General features: G+C 41.6%; 1 pseudogene; it reads right to left on the bottom strand.

Annotated features, from left to right (window-relative positions):
- Positions 1-5,637: 5,637 nt before the first annotated feature.
- On the bottom strand, positions 5,638-6,324 carry LOC100340424 (MICOS complex subunit MIC19 pseudogene; annotated as a pseudogene).
- Positions 6,325-7,177: the final 853 nt, after the last annotated feature.

The following is a 7,177-nucleotide window of genomic DNA, read 5'->3' as shown; positions in this document are numbered from 1 at the left end:
TTCCTTAATATACTTGATAGGTTCATACTTCTCATCCACAATATGAAATACCATAGTTTTTGATATTCATAAAATGAATATTTTTATTCTTCTTTTCAATAAATGACAGTATTTACTCCAAGATTTTGTATATTCTCAACGATGTAAAAAGCTTTGATATTCCTTTTGAATTCAGCCTTGTCCTCAATACTCAGTAGACCAGTTTAACCAGTGTGTTTTTTCACAGGGACCCCAATATATAGCATGTCCAAACTGAAATTCTGAACTTCTCCAACAGTTCCTAACATGGGACTTGCTCATTCTTTTATGAATTTTTTCCTTCACTGTGTAGTACAGATAATCCAGGATTGATCTCTTATATCTGTTTACCTCACCTCTAACACATGATCCATCAGTAAACTCTGTAGAATATTGATCTTGTTCCTGAGGTCCTATGAGCTCCTCCACTTAGTTCCAGAGGCACCATCATCTCTTACCTTGACCACTCCTGGCTTAGGATCGGTGCAGCGCTGGCCATAGCGGCCATTTGGAGAGTGAACCAATGGAAGGAAAACCTTTCTCTCTGTCTCTCTCTCACTGTCTATAACTCTACCTGTCAAATAGAAAAACAAAACAAAACAAAACAAAACAAAACAAAACAAAAAAAACTAGCAGTAACTTCTTAACTGATCTTCCTGCAGGCTCACTTGTCTATCACAGTTTCTTACCCAAACTTTAATCATAGTAATAATTTCAAAATTCATTGCACCTTTTAAATTTTTTTTAAATTTTTTTTTGACAGGCAGAGTGGACAGTGAGAGAGAGAGATGGAGAGAAAGGTCTTCCTTTGCCATTGGTTCACCCTCCCATGACTGCCGCGGCCGGCGCGCTGCCACCGGCGCACTGCGTTGATCCGATGGCAGGAGCCAGGTGCTTCTCCTGGTCTCCCATGGGGTGCAGGGCCCAAGCACCTGGGCCATCCTCCACTGCACTCCCTGGCCACAGCAGAGAGCTGGCCTGGAAGGGGGGCAACCGGGACAGAATCTGGCACCCCAACCGGGACTAGAACCCTGTGTGCCGGTGCCGCAAGGCGGAGGATTAGCCTAGTGAACTGCGGCGCCGGCCTCATCGCACCTTTTTTAAAATCCTTTCTTGACTATGATATTCTGCTAGGCAATCTCACTCACAGCAGGTTGCTATAACAAAATACCATAAACTGGTTTTCTTGAAAACAGCAAAAATATATTTCTCACACTTCTGCAAGCTGGGGATTTCTAAATCAAAGTGACAGAGAATTCTGTTTATGTTGGTTCATAGGTAGTCTTCTTTTTGCCAATGTCTTTGTGTGCGAGAGGAGTAAAAGTACTCCTCAGGGCTCTTTTTTAAGGACATGAATCCTACTTATGAGGCTGCACCCTCAGGACCTAATCATTCCCCATGCTGCTGTTTCTTAATACCTTCATGGCTTGGGCAGGGGGTGGTGGTAGAATTTTATGTGGAATTTTGGGGAGCACAAGCATTCCGACCATATTACAGTGTAAATACACAATTCTTTGGGGACTTAACTATAGTAAGTGCCTATCTTAGCTTCCTCTCCTATCACTTTCTGTTTACTTCTTTTTAGTTACATCTGATCTCTTTCTGTGTTTCAAATACACCTGCAGCCGGCGCCGCGGCTCACTAGGCTAATCCTCCACCTTGCGGCGCTGGCACACCGGGTTCTAGTCCTGGTCGGGGCGCCGGATTCTGTCCCGGTTGCCCCTCTTCCAGGCCAGCTCTCTGCTGTGGCCAGGGAGTGCAGTGGAGGATGGCCCAGGTGCTTGGGCCCTGCACCCCATGGGAGACCAGGAAAAGCACCTGGCTCCTGGCTCCTGCCATCGGATCAGCGCGGTGTGCGGGCTGCAGCGCGCCAGCTGCGGCGGCCATTGGAGGGTGAACCAACGGCAAAGGAAGACCTTTCTCTCTGTCTCTCTCTCTCACTGTCCACTCTGCCTGTCAAAAAAAAAAAAAAAAAAATACACCTGCAGATGTTTCTTCAATTTTTCTAAAAGTCTTTTCTCCAGTCCATTGTACCTAGTTAAAATTTTTTGTACTCATTCTTGATTCCCAATCAAATGTTGATTTTTTTGAGAAATTTTTCAAACATATCCATTGCTCATGATGCATACACACACACACACACACACACATAGACACACAGGATTAGGGTTGCCTCTTATTTTCCTTAAACCACTCATGTATCTTATGAAATTATTCATTTATTTATGTTAATATATTCTATTGTCTCCTTTTGGATTATAAGTTCCAGAAGAGCAAAATTCAAGTATCACTATTTTCTCTGGTAACTCTGAGGTCTGGAGTAATGTATGGTAGATAGTAATTCAGTTAACACTGCCCAGATACCCAGCAGTTTATAGTAATGCACAGATACTCCGTGGAAGAAATGATGTGAAGCAATTCTCTCATTAGGAGAAAGTCATTGCAGACCCTAACACTGATCCCTTTCCCCCGCTCTCTGACTAGCAGGGCATCTTTGCCAACTGTGTGTTGTGGCAGCCACACATCAGGCTTGTTCATAACTCACTCAAAATGTGATATACCTTACCTCTAGGTTAAACTTCTTTGGATGTGGTATACTGTATCAGAATGATACTTTCCTTCATGTGTCATGACTCTCAATATAATTGGCCCTTATCCAAATTATGCCATTTTCTTTCTTTCTTTTTCTTTTTCTTTCTTTCTTTTTTTTTTTTTTTTTTGACAGGCAGAGTGGACAGTGAGAGACGTAGAGACAGAGAGAAAGGTCTTCCTTTTTCCATTGGTTCACCCTCCAATGGCCGCTGCCGCTGGCGCACCACGCTTATCCGAAGCCAGGAGCCAGGTGCTTCTCCTGGTCTCCCATGGGGTGCAGGGCCCAAGCACTTGGGCCATCCTCCACTGCACTCTCGGGCCACAGCAGAGAGCTGTACTGGAAGAGGAGCATCCGGGACAGAATCGGGCGCCCCAACCGGGACTAGAGCCCGGGGTGCCGGCGCCGCAAGGCAGAGGATTAGCATATTGAGCCGCAGTGCTGGCCCCTTTTCTTTTTTTGTACAGTGTTCTCTAACTTTCTGGCATGTACATGGAAGAAACATTTTTGTTTTTCACTAATATACAAATTATATATATACATATATATGTATATATATATTTCTTCTTATTTCGGGGGGAAAAGGGAGTTGAAGCATCATCTTTCTGTCTTGAAGCAGAGGTTCGATCTTACACACATGTGTTTATGCAAGGGTGTGTGTGTGTGTAGGGGATGGGTTTTTGTGTTATCTCTTAATCTCTACTTGTTTTGAGTTAATGGACTGGAGTATGAAACTATTGCTCTTAACTTCAGTAGTTCCTAACTATTTTGGCTCTCCCACATAGTGGAGCATCTCATAACTTACAGAAGTTTTAAATGTTAATGAAAGATGACAGGAAAAAATCCCATCCCTTAGGAAACTCCAAAGTATGAAAGCTGCTTTTAAAATTGATACCAGACACACTTGCCTGTCTCCCTGTTTGCTAAATCCTTTTCTGATTCAATGAGTAGCCTATGATGATCCCAAACTGTCCAGCATGTGATGATATCTTATTAATCTTCAGGCAACACTGCTGTGATCATGTCATTTTCTTCATCAGAAATCATGTCTCTGACACCCTGCCGACTAGAAGATCATTCCCAGATTCTTGATATGTTGGCATGTAATTTCTCTTTTCTCGCCAAAGCTGAGCATTCACTCTCCACAAACACGATGATTGATTTATTGTCTCTGGAGATCTCCCCTAACTGTGTTTCTCTCTTGAATTGCCTGCTAGTAATCTTGATAACTCACATTTGCCTGCACCATCTCAGTGTCTACTACAACAGCTTATCCACATCCATTTTATGATTTCAGATGACAAATCTCGAGTCCTTTTCTCATCATCCCAATATGGAGTGGTATTTCTGTCCTCTGAATGTTTAATATACTCACTACATTTTTAGCAATTAATCTCTTACTCCCAGTTGTTTCCAATTCCAATGGTGCCTTCACTCCCATTTCAATTTATCACCGCTATTTAAGTTCCATATTTATGTATCGGATTTCCAAATGAATGGATATGAAGCATCTAAAGAGCAGGAATTACTTATGTTTCTTTGTATCCTCAAATGTGCCCACCTCACTGACTTTCTTATTGTGTGTGCTCATAAATATTTTTAGTTGATTTGATTTTTCTGAAATTGTTCCAGGATATGCAACTGCATGATAATTGCTATTTTTCAAAGATGAGCCATGTCATCTTTTGTGCACAGTTGAAAAATCAGTAAGTAAAATGAGACACTAGACAGTTTTATGGCAGAAAGATGAAGAAAGTAAAGACTGAAGAGAAAACAGATTGGTGATTATAGAATAAAAAAAAAGAGAGAAAACCAAAATGGACAATTTATCTTAAGTCATCATCTCTTGTCAGTCAACAAAAATGACAATTTTTGCTTCAAGAAGCAGTAAATGGTGATAGAAAAGAGTCAAAATTTTTGACCTTAGGGGAAGAAATAAAATAAAAGAATATGGCGGCATGGCTTTTGCTTTCAAAGGTTGACCCTGGTTTTTAGTCATTAATAGAATGGTGGAACTGTTGGACAATTTCTGGAATTTGAAGTTAGTAGTAAAGATATTATCAATCTATGTGTCTGTTACTGGCTGAGACATTAGGATAAATTCAGCACAAATGAAGAATAAGACAGACACAATCACAATGGATGAACCTAATGATAATACTCTGAAACTTTTAAAATTAAGGGTTAAAGAAAAATTTTTCTGAATTTTGTATGACATATTATCACTATCTGTTGCTATACAATTTTTTTCTCCTTTCCACTTACCTATTTGTCCTATAACACATGACAGACACATTGTACAGTTTGATTCAAAAGTTACATCAGTTTCCATTACTGGGGGAGGTGGGGTGGGAGACCATATTTTATTTCATTGTTATTTTCATTGTCAAAAATATCTTTATTATTGATAGCCAGTATAGCAAAGATGTCAGTATTCACGATATAGATTGCATAAGTCAAGATTGCCTTTATAGTGATAAAAATGCCTTCTTTCATTAGCAATCATAGACATTATTACAGTAAAAGAGGTACATACACTCTCTGTTTTTTGTGTTCTTACTTGTATGATCACAATAATCAGTAAAAATGAAATAGCTTTTGCACAATCAAAGAACAAAAGAGAGCGAGAGAGAAAACGCCTTGTCCCACAGTGTAGAGAACCCTGCTCAGTACTGCCTCCAGCTCCAGCTCCCCTCTCTCAGCTCCAGTAGCAGAGTTTCCCAGCTCCCTACCCTCCCAGCCTTCCAGCTCTGGCCAAGCCGAGCTCCACCAGTGACGGTGCTTGGTGGGAAGAGAATCATTTTATGGTCAGCAAAGGTAAAGAGAAAGTACAAAAAGAGGGAGAAGGCCATTCGTTTCTTTTATTCATCTGAAATGGGCTAAATGAGTACTGAGCTGGGTCCTTTGGTCCATGATCTTGGCCTTAGCTTTTCAAATTGGTGCTGATCCAAGAGATGACATGATTCTGTTGTATTTGTTTTCAGATGCTTCTCTTCAGGGGACTTATCTTTAATTGGGTTATTTTGTTATTATGAAAAAAAATCCATCTCGGGAATTAATGCTTCACGTGTTCTGAGAAGTGACTTTCCTCCTTTCCCCAGCATGTTCTGTTTGGCATGATTGACAGTGTATGCACTGGTTTGCCAGAGCAGAGCAGCTGAGTGTCTGATGGGTGTTCTGCTATAACAGTGGAGAATTCTGGCCTGCAGGTCAGCACAGACTGGATGACTTTGTAGTGGTGACTTTGTAGAACTCTGAGCTCCTTTCTGCCAGTCTAGCCAGCTGCTCTTTGTAGAATGTATCCTGCTTCTTTATCACCTGGTCTTTCTCTTCCAGCTGCTTAGCCAGGTGCCTCGCCTTGGCGCGCTTCTCCGCTCTCGCCGCCTTCTCTCGGAGCACAGCCCTGGTGAACCAGTTGCTCACTTGCAGCAGCCCTCTCTCGCTCCAGCTCTTTACTTTGCTTCAGTCGTTTCTGATTTTTAGACTCTTTCTTGGCTTATTCCAATGCCAGCTCCTCAGCGACTCTCCTTTTCAATTCTTCATCAGAAACTGAGACTCCATAAACACCAGATGCCGCTGAAACTTGATACCAGATGGAGAGGATTCCTTCCTTGGATCAATCACATTCTCCAAAACCCCGATGCCCTTCACTCAGTGATGGTCTCGTCCTCCTCCGCCTCGAAGGTTACCTGGCGGGTGCTGGCGGTCCAACCCATGACTCCTGCCTCTGCTCCTGCAGAGATCCAGCACTGATCAGGAGCACTTTGCAGCCCGGTGCAAGTGCGCCAACACACCGGGACCCTTTCCCAGCTGCAAGGCAGAGAGGACACCGTATTTTATAAGCAATCCTAGTAGCCTGCTGATAAAAACAATGGAGCAATAATACTATGAGTAACCAGCATTTAATATACATATAGAATTATGTGTATGGTTGAAAGCAGTATGTTTCAATATGACACGTTAAAAATACTCTAATCCTTTCTTGAAATTTTCAGTCATAATGTTCTTTTTCGGTTATAATAATTTAATCTTTTTAAATGTGTTTCCTCTCCTCTCCCCCACTTTCCTTTGATTCATTGTAACTGAGTGAATTGAGGCCAGTTTCAAATTTTAGCGTGCAATGTATTAAATGCATATGTTAGCAACTGATTACAGATTTCTTCAATACAAGTAGAGCTTAGCTAAAAATGTGAAGTTGTGATCTTTTCAAGTTATTAATATGGTCACATTATAATGATAAAACCCTTTTATCAGAAAATATATAGAAGCTAAAAGAGTGCTTTGCTCTCTCTTTATGGAGTTTTCCTAATTTTCTAGAGGCGATGCCCTTAACACACATTCACACCCACATATGCACAGTCACACACACCCACATTCTCTCTCTTTGCCTGATCCTCACTTACTTTCTGAGCTTGAAAGGGGTATTATAAATGAGCAGCCTCTTTCTGTTATGAGTAGAGGTGTGATACCACTGGGAATGAGTCCTGATCCATGTGCATGGATGTCCTTAGCCTTTGGAGCCAGCAGAACATCTCTAATTCTCTGACACAGGGACAAAGGGCTCCATGT

The sequence above is a fragment of the Oryctolagus cuniculus genome, chromosome 8 (genome assembly GCF_051225735.1).
Source record: "Oryctolagus cuniculus isolate XC-2025 breed Fujian yellow rabbit chromosome 8, ASM5122573v1, whole genome shotgun sequence".
Lineage (NCBI taxonomy): Eukaryota > Metazoa > Chordata > Mammalia > Lagomorpha > Leporidae > Oryctolagus > Oryctolagus cuniculus.
The sequence above is the reverse complement of the archived record's forward strand: the minus strand, read 5'-3'. Positions and strand labels throughout refer to the sequence as shown.